General features: G+C 40.6%; 1 pseudogene; it reads right to left on the reverse strand.

The window, feature by feature from the left end:
- Positions 1-2,435: 2,435 nt before the first annotated feature.
- Positions 2,436-2,554, reverse strand: LOC145391568 (5S ribosomal RNA; annotated as a pseudogene).
- Between the last annotated feature and the right edge of the window lie 10,963 nt (positions 2,555-13,517).

The following is a 13,517-nucleotide window of genomic DNA, read 5'->3' on the forward strand; positions in this document are numbered from 1 at the left end:
TCATGGTAGGCACAACTCTAGTTCTCATTTCCAAAAGAATTTATTCTGCAGAGTGTATCCCGAAATAGTTAATACTGTCTCTCTCTCTCTCTCTCTCTCACACACACACACACACACACACACACACACACACACAAACTACTCTATTCCCGCTATCGCAAGGCGATATTATTCAGCTGTGAATAGGTAAGTTAATATGACATGGAATATTTACCCCAGCAACAGATATCAATAAACTGGCACGTAATCTGAGCAGCACCTGAAGTTAATTTGAAAACATTCGATCAATTACAAAGACTCCCATAGAAATGCAATATCCATCAGTCAGCATACAAAGTGAGAAGACCTACTCAGTTGTTGGATGGTGTACCGATTGTGGGATTATTTTTTTTCTACTCGGGGTCTAGTTAAAACGAGTGAAATAATCAGAATTCAGTTACCTGCGAAAACAATAACCCAGAATTCAATTATCTGGAGCATCCTAATTTGTTCTGCCGCTATTAAGAGACTAAGTGTGTGGGATACAGTAAGATAAAATTGTTCCTAGAGGACTTTCCGAGGTTTTACTTAAGAATATATATGTGTGTGTGTGTGTGTGTGTGTGTGTGTGTGAGAGAGAGAGAGAGAGAGAGAGATTGTGTTGAAAATAAAGACATTGTGAGTCAGACAGACACTGTGTGAAAGAAACATTGTGAGAGACATAAAGGTATCCACTGACCTAGTGACGCAGAGGCAATGATAAAGAGAAGAAGATAGATTGATAGAAACAGAGACAGAGACTGAGAGAAGGAAAAGGAACATTTTAGGTGAACGTGAAAGATAAAAACTAAACTAAAAATATTATTCAGAAAATAATTATTTGCTTACTTCCAGGTGAAACACCGTACATCAGAACACCTGCACAGAACAAACCACCATCCTTGGAACATAAAAAAGAAAAATTGAAGCAATCGAATTTTTCATGAAAAACTTTTTCCACAAAAATCAAGGGAAAAAATAATAGTATGAACCTAGTGATCATTCCAGTTGAACATAAAAAAAAAATGTTAACGATAAAGAGAACCACAGAGGAAAAGAAAATGCTGAAAAGATAATTAATTGCATTCAGGAAAGGAATTACTGCGCAGGGCGTGTGCGTTCTGAGAGAATAAGAAAACTGAAACATACAGAGGACCTTGAAGGATTGAGAGACACTGAGAAGGGAATTTAATTGCGGTGGAGTAAGAGGACCCGTATTAAAAACCTGAAGGAGACACTCAGGCGGCCTCCGACGACAGGCAATAAGATATGTAGCAATGAAAACCACTTACAAACACCTTACCTAACAAGCCTTGTTGAATGTGAGATGTATGATAGTGTGAAAGCCGGATCCCAAGAGACTTTGTTCTTAGATGTTTTGCTGATGTGGTTAGGGAAGCTGGAACAGTTGATGGATTGGGTTGCTTTGTAAAGAACAGATTAGATATAGGAGATCTGATAAGTGTTTGATGAAGTGATACTACACGTCCCATCTCTAAGACTATTGTAGATTTAATGTATTTAACCCCTGTCTGTCATGAAAGCATTTATCGATTTTGGGTATGGAAAAGATCGGGGTTTGAAATTAAGTACAGATAAGAGTTAAGTGATAATTTTACAGTGAAGGTAACTCTTGGTGATATGTGCTGGTGAATGGAGACAGACTGAATAAGTGAGGGTGTTTACTTGCAGTAAAAAAATCAACTATACAAAGGGAATGGAAAGTTGAATGTTACAATGAAGAATAGTGCCTGGTGCTAAGCAGAGGTCTGAGTGTTGAGACTTAGAAAGTTTGTACAAAGATGTGTTACTACCCTTAGAAACATATACAAACAAAACTTTGGTACGGCATGAAGGCAGAAAGTCGCAATAAGTGAAGAGTAAATAGGACTGTTGAGGAAATTGTATGGAGAACGTACAGTGGCTATGAAAAAAAATAATGATTATGTAAAGAAATAGAGCAAAGAATTCTGTTGGTAATAAGGTACAGAAGAATCTGGTAAGATGGCATGGACTTAAGGAGAGCATAGACACAGATATGGTGGTAAAAAGATATGTATGAATGAGTCTGAAGGTGGTAGAAGGCCCGGTAGGCCCAGAAGAAGATGTATGGATATAGTAAATAAATTTGTAAGGGTTAGGAGTGAAAGGTGATAAGCTTAAGAATGGATGATGGACTTGGTTGAATGATCAATATACGTATGTGAACATGACTAGAGTTTGGGCATTTCTTTTTACGCAACAGTTGGCGGATTGACTGTATTTAACAGATACTTGTTAATGTGCATTTTCACTCATTCATTCATTGCCAGACGCCATGTATCCCAATCGGGGTGGCCAAGGCTTAGAGTTAATTGTTTTACAGGGAGGGGCACTAATCCTCCACCAAACCCACTTGACACGTAGGGAGAAAGTTATGCCAACAGCATCTGGTGTTCCCAGGCGGTCACCCATCCAAGTACTAACCAGACCCAACGTTGCTTAACTTCGCTGATCGGACGGGAAGCGGTGTACTCAACGTGGAATGTGCATTTACTTAACATAAATAATGTATATATATGTGCAGGTGGCTAAGTATGTGAGCTCCTGCTGAGAATATAAATATGTTCTTCATGGTTCCCCATTTTCATCCTCTGCATTTCTCTGTTTCCTGGTCACCACTTCGCCCCATCTGAGCAACCCTCAACTGGGAAGAAAGCTCATGAGAGTAATACAAATAATCATGATAATGATGATGATAAAGATGAATATGAGGATGCTGAGGATAATGGTTGATATAAGGATGAGGATAAATTCGTTACTAATAAATATAGTTATGGCCAGTACTGTATTGTCCCAGTATGCATATTGAATTGTTCAACGAATTTCAAAGCAACTGACCTGACTGAATCCAAATAAAATAATAATCTTTTCAATGTGATGGCATATGGTTGATTTTTTATTGCTTTCTTCTGATAATTTTATTCATCTACGAGATACCTGCCAAGCTGGAAGGGCTACATATATAGTTTCATTCTCCTCTTTTCTACGAGTCGTCAACCTTAAGTTACATAAACTTATCTTCGAAGTAGAATGAATGAAGTTAAAACTACATCATGAACAAAATGTGTTCCCCGGCACATCATTGCCGACTGTGGTGACGGAAGGTGTTAATTTTTTTTTTCTAATATCAATACTCGTATGAAACGCACTACAAAAGAGTACCCGTGTAAGAACGATGGACACATTATAACCTGCAGAGCATGGGAAGTAAGGAGAGTAGGATATAATAGTGACAGAGGACTGTCGGGGAAGTTTTTCTCGTGACTTTACTGTACTTAATTGTATTGAAGAGATTTTTAAAAATGTGCGAGAATCCAGAGGTTACGAACCGTCGATGCAATACAAGGTCCTCCCTGTAGGAGAGAGATGACGATGCTTATTATTATTCTCTTCTCACTTTAACTTGGCCTAAATTGCCCATCACTCCTTCCTGAATGCTCTGCTTTAAAAAGACATAAACACTAGAATACTGGGTTTGTCACAAAGAAGTATTATGCAAAGGATGTAGAGCTGTAGCAATTTTTTTCCCTCCACTGAGCTACTGGAAATATGCTACAAAAGGAACTGTGGGCGAAGGTAATGTGAATGAACTACAGTGTCCCAGTTTCGTTACAGTGTTCAATAGAATAATTTGATAGCAAATGTGTTGTTGTATAGACTCTTACTGTATATCCCAGGTACATTTACGAATAATTACTGAAACATCAAGGAAGATGCTTCAGCCTAGGTAACAGCTTCAGTTGCTGTATCCAGGCTCACTGGTGTCCTTAGCTCTTCAGTCGGGTATCATATTTTTAATACTTCATTTTTGCTACCATTACACAAGTTTATTCCGTTTAGAAGGAGGAACTAGGTTGCAAAAGAGTTAATGAGGACTGTAGCGCACACACAGGATATTGAGTCTCAAGGCAGCCACCTCACTATCTGGCTAAAATAAAAATAGCGTAACAGCTACCTTTCTATTTCTGTATAAGTTTGAAGCTTTATATTTGTCTTTTTTTTTTTTTTGGGGGGGGGGGCATACACACAGCATTTTTGTATATGTTTACTAAGGTGTGTATCCAGTACAAACAAATTTTAAGTCTACCTTATATCTTGTGGAATGTATAATTTTACATATTTTCTATTATCTGTATAGCAGTCTGAATACTTTGTAAACAGTCAAACAGCGTTACCATGCAAATACCGCTGAAAGAAAGCGAAAAAAAAAAAAAAAATTAAAATTAATCGCGACCGCAAAAGCTAAGTTACATAATGTTCTACATTTACATCGACGAGCATAGCACAAGCACAGGCAGATATTCTCAGTTCCACAAAAATTTAGAGGGTGGGGAGGCTCTGGGATCTAACATGATGAAACTGGCAGTTAGGTCAATACTAAAATTTTACTGAGTAAACGTTACCGAATTTCTCTCAGAGCAGACCGATGTCTGGATTTTACCCTGCGGTATGATGACTCACTATATTGCTTTATTATTGCTACCATCGGATGATTTATACAATTTGGAGAGATTTCAAGAACTGAAAGAGTTAGAGTTCGCTGGCCCATCACTCCTAATGGATTCTCATAAGCTGCATAAAAAATGTCAGTTCAGTACAGAGATTAAAATGTTGGGGATGTAATAGCTCTCCAGTACGGTAACTCCTTTTAAACTTTAGTATCTGTTGCCACCAGAAGATTTAACTCATTTTATGGAAAGGACATCTTGTCTAAAGCCATTAAACTGAAAGACTGTCTACTGCATTGCTCTCAGAGGAAGATTTGTTGAGATCTAGGAGAAAAATCTTGATAGAGTGAAAGTTAATGGAGACTTTCTACCCCCTCAGTGTGTAAATATAAAATTACCTTGGAGTAGCAAATGCATTGGGTCTTTTTTTATCTACGCAAAACCATGTGGTGTGTGTGTGTGTGTGTGTGTGTGTGTGTGTGTGTGTGTGTGTGTGTGTGTGTTTTACAAAAAAAATTTCCAACTCCTGAATATTCTTTCATCGCGCAAAACAAATTAATCCCGTTCTTCTCCTCTTCTTCATCTTTTATCCTTTCGACTTCATCTGTCTTCTTTCTTCATTTTCTTCTTCTTCACTTGTCTTCTTCCTCCCTCTTCTTCACATCTTTCTCCTTCCTTTTCATCGTCACCTCTCATTCTTCTTCTTCTTTTCACCTGTCATCTCTCATCCACTGCTATAGTTCTTTATATCTTCCTCGTCACCTCTCTTCCTCCCTATCCTCTTTCTATTCTTCTATTTCCCTCTTCTACTTTTCCATCTCCTTCCATTTTATCCGTATCTTTTTCCTCTTTCTTCACATTTTTCTTCACATTGCTATTTGTTTACGTTATATATCTCAATCATTAGGAGAGATTGACTAAATTAACGGGATATTTATTAAAAATAATTCAAAGAAATCATATAACTAAAATCAACTTGAAAACTCTCCAACCCATTCACTGCAGGTCTTTGCTGAGCTGTATAATTAGGCGAATGCAGGTACACAGTAAGGAAAGACGTAATTGCAGCGATGTAGCTAATGGAATTGGTTTCTTACTCGTGAAGAATGGTAATTCCTACGCTAGATGATATAAGCTGGAAGTGCCAAGAATAGAACAGAAGATACCCCCATTGTTCTGAAGTTGTTAATTGACATCGTTATCTTAATAGCCTGCATAATATTGTAAATTATCTGAGTCTCAAAAGGATACACAAAGACACCATCGCACTGAAGACGGTCAGTCCCGTTCCTTTCCTACCTCTCTTCTCATCCTCCTCTCTCATCTCGTCTCGGTGTCTCTATCTTAACTTGCTCTCTTCAGGAACTTTTCTTCAGCTTTCGAGAGATTTTCCTTGTTGAAGGTGTTAGATAACCTTCATTAATCCAGGCACTGCTAGCGGGTTCCAAATTAAATAAAACCGTCTGAGGGTAGAAGCAATGATGGGAAAATAGATAACTGAAATGAAGTGTTTAATGCAACTTCCTTCTTTTCTAAGCTCGATGAAGTAGTCTGAAAGGAGCAAGAATAAGAGCAGAAAGGATGTAATCAGCCTGAGGAGGATGGTTGGTGTGAATGCTTTTCCCTTTCTCGTCCCAGTTTTCTCTCGTCACAGCATTTCTTTCATTCTTGATTTCGTTGTGCTGTCTGTAGAAGATTTTATTTGCTTAGAAGCGATTTATTGAAGAGAGGTTAGGTATAGCCTCCATTAATGCCATGACTACTAGGGGACTCTCCTCAGCTGAATGGAGATATCTGGAGGTAAAGAAAATTAAGTAAAACGGACGTAATTTTCCTGAATTGGTCAATAGTGATTGAATATAACCTCCTTCGCTATAAGACGAGTTTCAAGTTAGAAACAGCGGTTTAGTGGCAGCAAAAACAGAATAAGAAAAGACGCCATGTTTGAAGTGGTTAATGGAGAGTATATACATCCAATGTTTGAAAAAATGCTTAAAAAAAAAAAAAAAAAAATCGAGTAAAACACGATAGAGAAATGAAATGGTCCCTAAAAGGACATATATTTTTTTTAAGTTAGGTATTATACTTGCATGAAACTTGGGCAAAAAATTAAAGACGACTGTGTTTAATGGCATAATACGGATTTTTTTTTTTTTTTTTTTTTGCTCTCTGTTGTATAAGACAGTCTGTGATGGAAGATATAATCTAAGACACTATCGATCTCCATGAGTTAGTCTTTATGTCTTTCCTCTTCCTTTTTCCTAACTCTCTCTCTCTCTCTCTCTCTCTCCTCACACCAGCTCAGTCATAGGTTTGATGTGGTCTCAATATCCTCTCTCTCTATTACCACTCTTATATTTCTGCAGTTTTCCCCCCAGACTCACAGATAAACACTGAACTTTGCTATTAAAGTCCTGCAGTACAATGACATTTTTGGTATGTGTACTCTTGCTACTGTCAGACGATTACGCTCGATGTTGTTAGTGGAGATACCTTGTACTGACTGTGGCAGAGAAAATCCAGTAACCAGGACGATGAATATTATTTTATACCCCTTGACCCTCAGGCGACATTGTTCAGCTTTAGGGGAGGCATCCGGTATCCGCTGAAATATTGTAGTTTTTATTCAATTCTAGCTACAAGACGATTTTATTCAACCGTGGGGAGAAGTCTTTTAGTGGAGGTGTTAGAAACAAACTTTATTACCGGCAACCTTTCAATATAGTGACTCCATCGCATTTTATTCTTGATACAGCCAGCATGAAAGGCATTCTGTTGTGAAAGGGGTTACAGATATCTTCAGTAATTATTCAATAAAGTGTCTCAACCCCTTATTTTTTTTTTTTTTTTTGCTTATTCTTTTAACATCAACCCATCTTATGTTGCCTTTGGGACATATCTCATAATGAGGGACTAAATTCTCATACAGATTTTTCGCTCACACCTTTCTCACCGGCTTTCCCATCCTCTTTCTGTCACTTCCCTTCACCTCGCGCACAGTATCTGGCTGCCTTTTATCTCAGTCCCCCACCTTATCTTAAACCAAAATTCTCTCTCTCTCTCTCTCTCTCTCTCTCTCTCTCTCTCTCTCTCTCTCTCAGTTTGCGTCACCTGTACACATTCTCTTTCATCCTCTTACTCATTCTCGGTTGATTTTATGACTTCTCGTATTTATCTTTTCCCCCTTATGGTTAGAGGAGGTGGCGGAGTGGTTACAGCCGTTGCCTAGGGACTGTGCAGTCTCAGGTTCAGTCCTAACCATTGCAGGAAATGCGAATATGGATGCGATATTGCCATGTGGAGTGTTCTTCCATCAGGCTTCACCGCAAAGTCATAAGCACTCTCGCTAATGTCACAACACCACGTCTGGCCGTGATGCCCTTGCCGTATCACAATAGGGATCATGGGTATTAGTGTCCCAGGTGCCAGGCGGCGTTTGAGAGTTGTAGCAGACTAATCCTCTGCCCTCTGTAGGTGTGTAGCAGCTGAACGAGATCTTGGGGATAAATTTATTCGTCTGCTTTTACGCCCAGTTACATAAAAAAATCTAATCGACCTTTCTTTGAATTGTCTGTATGCTATTTGTCTATCTATCTATCTATCTATCTATTGCCAGACGCCTCAATCCCGTTTGGGGTGGCCACAAACAAATCGCCTCCAAGTTGCCCTGTCCCCCGCCATTTCACTGCCCTGCTCCCAACTCACACCCCCCTCTCTCATATACCTCTCCACCCCATCCCTCCATCTCATCCTCGGCCTCCCCCTCCCTCTTCCCCCCTCCACCTCACTCACATACACTCTCTTCGTCAGTCTTTCACCCTCCATCCTCTCCACATGGCCAAACCACCTCAGTGTGTTCCTCATAACGCTTCCTATCACATCCACATCCACACCACAACGCTCCTTTATATCCTCATTCGTCAGCCTGTCTCTCCACGTGACTCCCTGCTTGTCGTAAAAGGCGACTAAAAGGGTTGGCGGAGGGTTAGTGCCCCTTCCCGGAAAACAACTAACTAAAAAAAAAAACAAGAAGCCTCGGACTATTTGTCAATCATCGTATTTAAAATTATAGTACCTGTTAATCTACTATTTCTTTACAACTGGTATACCTCTTTTCTACCTGTCTATGTCTTCTATCTGCTTATTTATTTCTCTGCCATCTATCCTTACACCTGCTTCTCCGCTGGCGAACTCTTCATCCTACCCTTCATCCATCACCATCACCTTCACATTCTCTCCGCCATTCTTCCGCACGAAATTTCTCGCCTGTCCACAGCCTACAATAATTTTATCTTACACACGACTTTCCTCTTCATCAGACTATCCCTTAGTTTCATATTACTAACTGCTTCATTTTCCCCTCTGCATCTTTCCTGTTCCTTCCATTTCTCTCTTCCTTCCCTTTCCTTCTCTTTCCTCTGTCCCTTCCTTCTCACTTCTGTTCACCTAATTACATTCTCTCTCTCTCTCTCTCTCTCTCTCTCTCTCTCTCTCTCTCTCTCTCTCTCTCTCTCTCTCTCTCTCACGTTCTTTAAACATTGCGTTGAAGTAGTGAATAAAGTACAGAGGGTTCTAGGTTTATAAAGAGGGTGGTTAGGTACGGAACTAGGGTAACAGTACTTTATCTGTACATTTCACTTGTACGGCCATATCTGGAATAAGCAATGCAGTTCTGGAGGCCAACTCTGAAAAAGGATGTTGCAAGGCTTCAGGGAGTCTAGGCTGGGGCTACTAAACTGATCGCAGCCATCAAGCATATGGGATATAAGAGACGGCTGCAGGCACTGGGCCTGCTTTGTATGAAACTAGACTTTAGCTTAGACATATAGCAAAGGTTTTCAAAATCTTTCGTGGAGTTGAAAACCCTGGCTACCACAATGGAAGGAAGCTTGACATGAAACGTTCCCACCACACCACCATGATACGTTGGGCAATTTGCCCACATATAAGTTTGCAGTACCTGTAGCCAGCTAACAGCACAGGTTGTTGACAGTTCTTCGACAGAGCTTCCCAAGACTTGGTTAGACAAAGCTTTGCTAGGCCTGTCTCAGTGGTAGGAGATTAAATGCTTCCTCCTTATATGTGAAATTCCCTTGCCCTGGCCTTTTTCCATCGGGTTAGGTGTACTTACTTCTCCGTGCCCGTTCTGCGAAAGGGATAGATTACAGTATTCGGGACAGCCTTCATCTTTATACATTTTCTCTGTGTACTTGGCAGTTTTATTCATGGTACCATTTCGGTATGAATCGTAAGAGTTTTTGAAGTACTCTCTCTCTCTCTCTCTCTCTCTCTCTCTCTCTCTCTCTCTCTCTCTCTCTCTCTCTCTCTCTCTCCTGTATTCCCATGCACCCTCTCCCTTTAAACTCGATATTATTTCAGCGTCTAATTTCCTAGATTCTGTCTGTCTGTCTGTCTCTCTCTCTCTCTCTCTCTCTCTCTCTCTGTTCTGTTCTCCTCTCACTTTCATTCTTTGCATTCTTTTCCAACCCATTCTTTTTCACCTTTGTTTACATCAACTGCAGCTCTTTCTTTTCACTCTTGCTCTCACAGACTTTACTTATTTCATGTTTTTTTTACTGTTTTTATCTGCACCCTTTAAGTTTCAAACCATCTTTCGATTATAACGACTTTCATATATTATTTTGGTATTCGAATTTAGCGCTTCATGTTCTGCACTTGTACTGTATTTATAAATGACCTCAGTACCATGACGTCATAAAGATAGGCAATTTCTTCTCATGTGACGTCTGCAGTACCTGGAATCGGCTACCAGGTCCAGCACAAATTGTTGACAATTTCATGACGGGGCTTTTCAAGACTTGGTTAGACAGTTTTGCTTGGCTTGTCTCAGCGGTAGAGTAAATGCTTCCTCCTTTTCTGTGAAATTACCTGCCCCGGTCTTTTTCCGCCGGGTTAGGTGCATTTCCTTTTTCAAGCCCTTTCTGCGGGTGCGATATTTGGATGGGGAGAGCCTTCATCTTAACTATACGAGTACTTAATCTTACTAGTACAGTGGGAACGCGTACTTGGCAACTTCAGTCATGATACCTCCTTGGTATGGATCATAAGACCTTTTGAGGTACTTCTCTCTCTCTCTCTCTCTCTCTCTCTCTCTCTCTCTCTCTCTCTCCCTCCGCACTCACATTTTCTTATGCAAGAAAAACCAAAGGCCAGGAGCCCGCAAACCGTTCCTTCCAAGAAAAAACAAAAACAATACAAAAGAGAGCCAAATTCAAGATCCGTTCATTTTGAGATGGCTGGACGCATTGCGTTTCAAAGACTGGAGATCATAGGAAGTGGGAAATACAGAAAGGGAGACAGATCCAGAGCTGACCTGTTTCATAAATGAAGGACTGGAAGTAACGATTAACTCTTGCAATAGAGAGTTGAACAGAAAACGGATGAGAGTTTGTTACTAGACGGGTGCTACGCGCCCATCGTAGAGGTGGAGGGATGCAAGCAGACAGTTCAGAGAAGCAGTGACCATGGAAGCAACGATAAAAAAGAGATAAAGATGCAACAGTGCGGCGAAGTGACAGAGATTGAAGGGAGCCAGTAAGAGGAGGAGAGTTGATAAGACGAAAAGCCTTTGACTCCACCCTATTGAGAAGAGCTGTATGTGGGGAGCCTGTGGGGAGCCTCCCCACACATGAGAGCTGTACTCTAAACAGAGGCGAATAAAATCTATGTATAAACTCAACAACTGTGCCGGGGTACAGAAGGTACGGACACGGCTTAGCACACCTAATCTTTTGGAAGCAGATTTTACAGGAGATGCTATATGATCTTTCCAAAATAAGTCCCGAATGAATGAAACCCCAAGCATGTTCAAGGATGATGCAGGATTAACCTGAATATTATTAAACATTAGTGGGTACTCCTGTGGAAGATTGTGTCGGGTTGATAGGTGTTAAAACTGAGTTTTTGGTGCATTAAAAAAATAGGATTATTTTTACTCCAATCAGAGATACAAGCCAAGTCAGACATTAGGTGTGCCATAGCGTCATCCCTTGTTTGTTGAAGTAACTGCTGAGATGGACGTTGCAGGAACCGAATGGAGAGGTGAAGGGTGGAATCATCAGTGTACAAGTGGTTAGGGTTAGATGTACAGGTACAGATTGGAATGTCATTGATGAATAAAAGGAAGAGAGTTGATGATAGGACAGAACCATGAGGAACGCCACTGTTGATAGATCTAGGAGAAGAACTATGACCGTCAACAACAGCAGCTATAGAACGGCCAGAAAGGAAGCTATTGATGAAGGCACAGACAGAAGGATAGAAACCATAAGAGGGAAGTTTGGAAATTAAAGATTTATGCCAGACTCGATCGAAAGACTTTGATATAAGTGCAATGGCAAAGCTTTTGCCAAAGTCCCGAAAGGAGGATGACCAGGAGTCTGAAAGGTAGGTAAGAAGATCGCCAGTGGAGCGCCCCTGATGGAACCCATACTGACGATCGGAAAGAAGGTTGTGATAGGAAAGATGCTTTAAAATTTTTCTGCTAAGAATTGACTCGAAAACTTTTGAGACACAGAATGTTAAAGCAATTGGACGATAGTTAGAGGGTTGGCAATGATCACCCTTCTCTAGGACTAGCTGAATGAGAGCAAACTTCCAGCAAGAGGGAAAGGTACAAGTTGACATACAAAGGCGAAAAAGTTTACCTAGGCAGGATGTAAGCACTGATGCACAGTTCTTCAGGACAACAGGAGGGACTCCATCAGGCCCATATACCTTCTTAGTATTGAGGCCAGTGATGGCAGAAAATACATCAATTGAAGAAATTTTAATGTCAGCCATGAGGAAGTCAGAGGGTGGAAGTGATGGAGGAACAGCACCGGAATCGTCTACGGTGGAATTGGAGGAGAAAGTCTGAGCAAAGAGATCTGCTTTATCAATAGAAGAAATAGCTACAGAGACATCAGAGTAGAAAAGAGGAGGGAAGGATGAGGAAGTAAAGTTGTTAGAAAGGTTTTTGGCAAGGTGCCAGACGGAAAAATTCGAGTTGGAGAGTTGAGAGCATTTAGTACGGATGAAATTAATTATAGCAGAGCGAAGAACAGCCTTAGCATGATTCCGGGCAGAAACAAAAACAAGATGTGATTCAAGGGTGGGTTGGCTTTGGTACCTTTTGTAGGCCCTCTCCTTGTTGCGGACAGCATTAGAACAAGCATGATTAAACCAAGGCTTTCTTGCATTAGTCAAAGGATGTGAGAAAGGAATGTATGCTTCCATACCCGAGAGAATAACCTCCGTAATGGGCAGGGCACACTCAGATGGCTCCCAATCATGGAAGCAATAATAATTCCATGGAAAATTAAAGAAGTACCGCTTGAGGGCCTCCCAATCTGCAGCTCCAAAGTGCCACAGACAACATTTCTTTGGAGGGTCCACAGGCCGTGCTGGAGTGATAGGACAGGTTAAGGTAATAACATTGTGATCGGAGGAGCCCAATGGAGAGGAATGATTAACAGTGTAAGCAGAAGGATTAGTTGTAAGGAAGAGGTCAGGTATGTTGGAGCTCTCTCCAAGGCGGTCAGGGATATTGGTAGGGTGCTGTTCAAGCTGCTCTAGGTCAAGGATAGAAAAGATGTAGGCTTGTTCACCAGGTGGATCCGTGAAAGGAGAGGAGAGCCAAAGATGGTGGTGAACACTGAAATCTCCGAGAATGGAGATTTCAGAGAAAGGAGAAATGGATAGAATGTGCTCCATCGTAGAAGTAAGATAGTCGAAGAATTTTTCATAGTCAGTAGAATTAGGAGATAAGTGAAGAATTGCAGATATATTTAGTCAAAGAACGACAAGAAAGCCGAAGCTAGAGAGTAGGGAATTCAGAAGAATCAAGTTCAGGAACATTAGAGCAAGATAAATCGTTGCGTACATATATACAACAGCCACCTTTGGCTTTGACATGAGTACAGAGAAAGAAGGAGTGAACAGAATAGGGTTTGCTGCTGTTGCATTAGACAGCTCTCTCTGTCAAGAAGAGAAGGTGAGGTTTAGAGG

Source organism: Coenobita brevimanus, chromosome 18 (assembly GCF_032717465.1).
Source record: "Coenobita brevimanus isolate Jiangsu-jjx chromosome 18, ASM3271746v2, whole genome shotgun sequence".
NCBI lineage: Eukaryota > Metazoa > Arthropoda > Malacostraca > Decapoda > Coenobitidae > Coenobita > Coenobita brevimanus.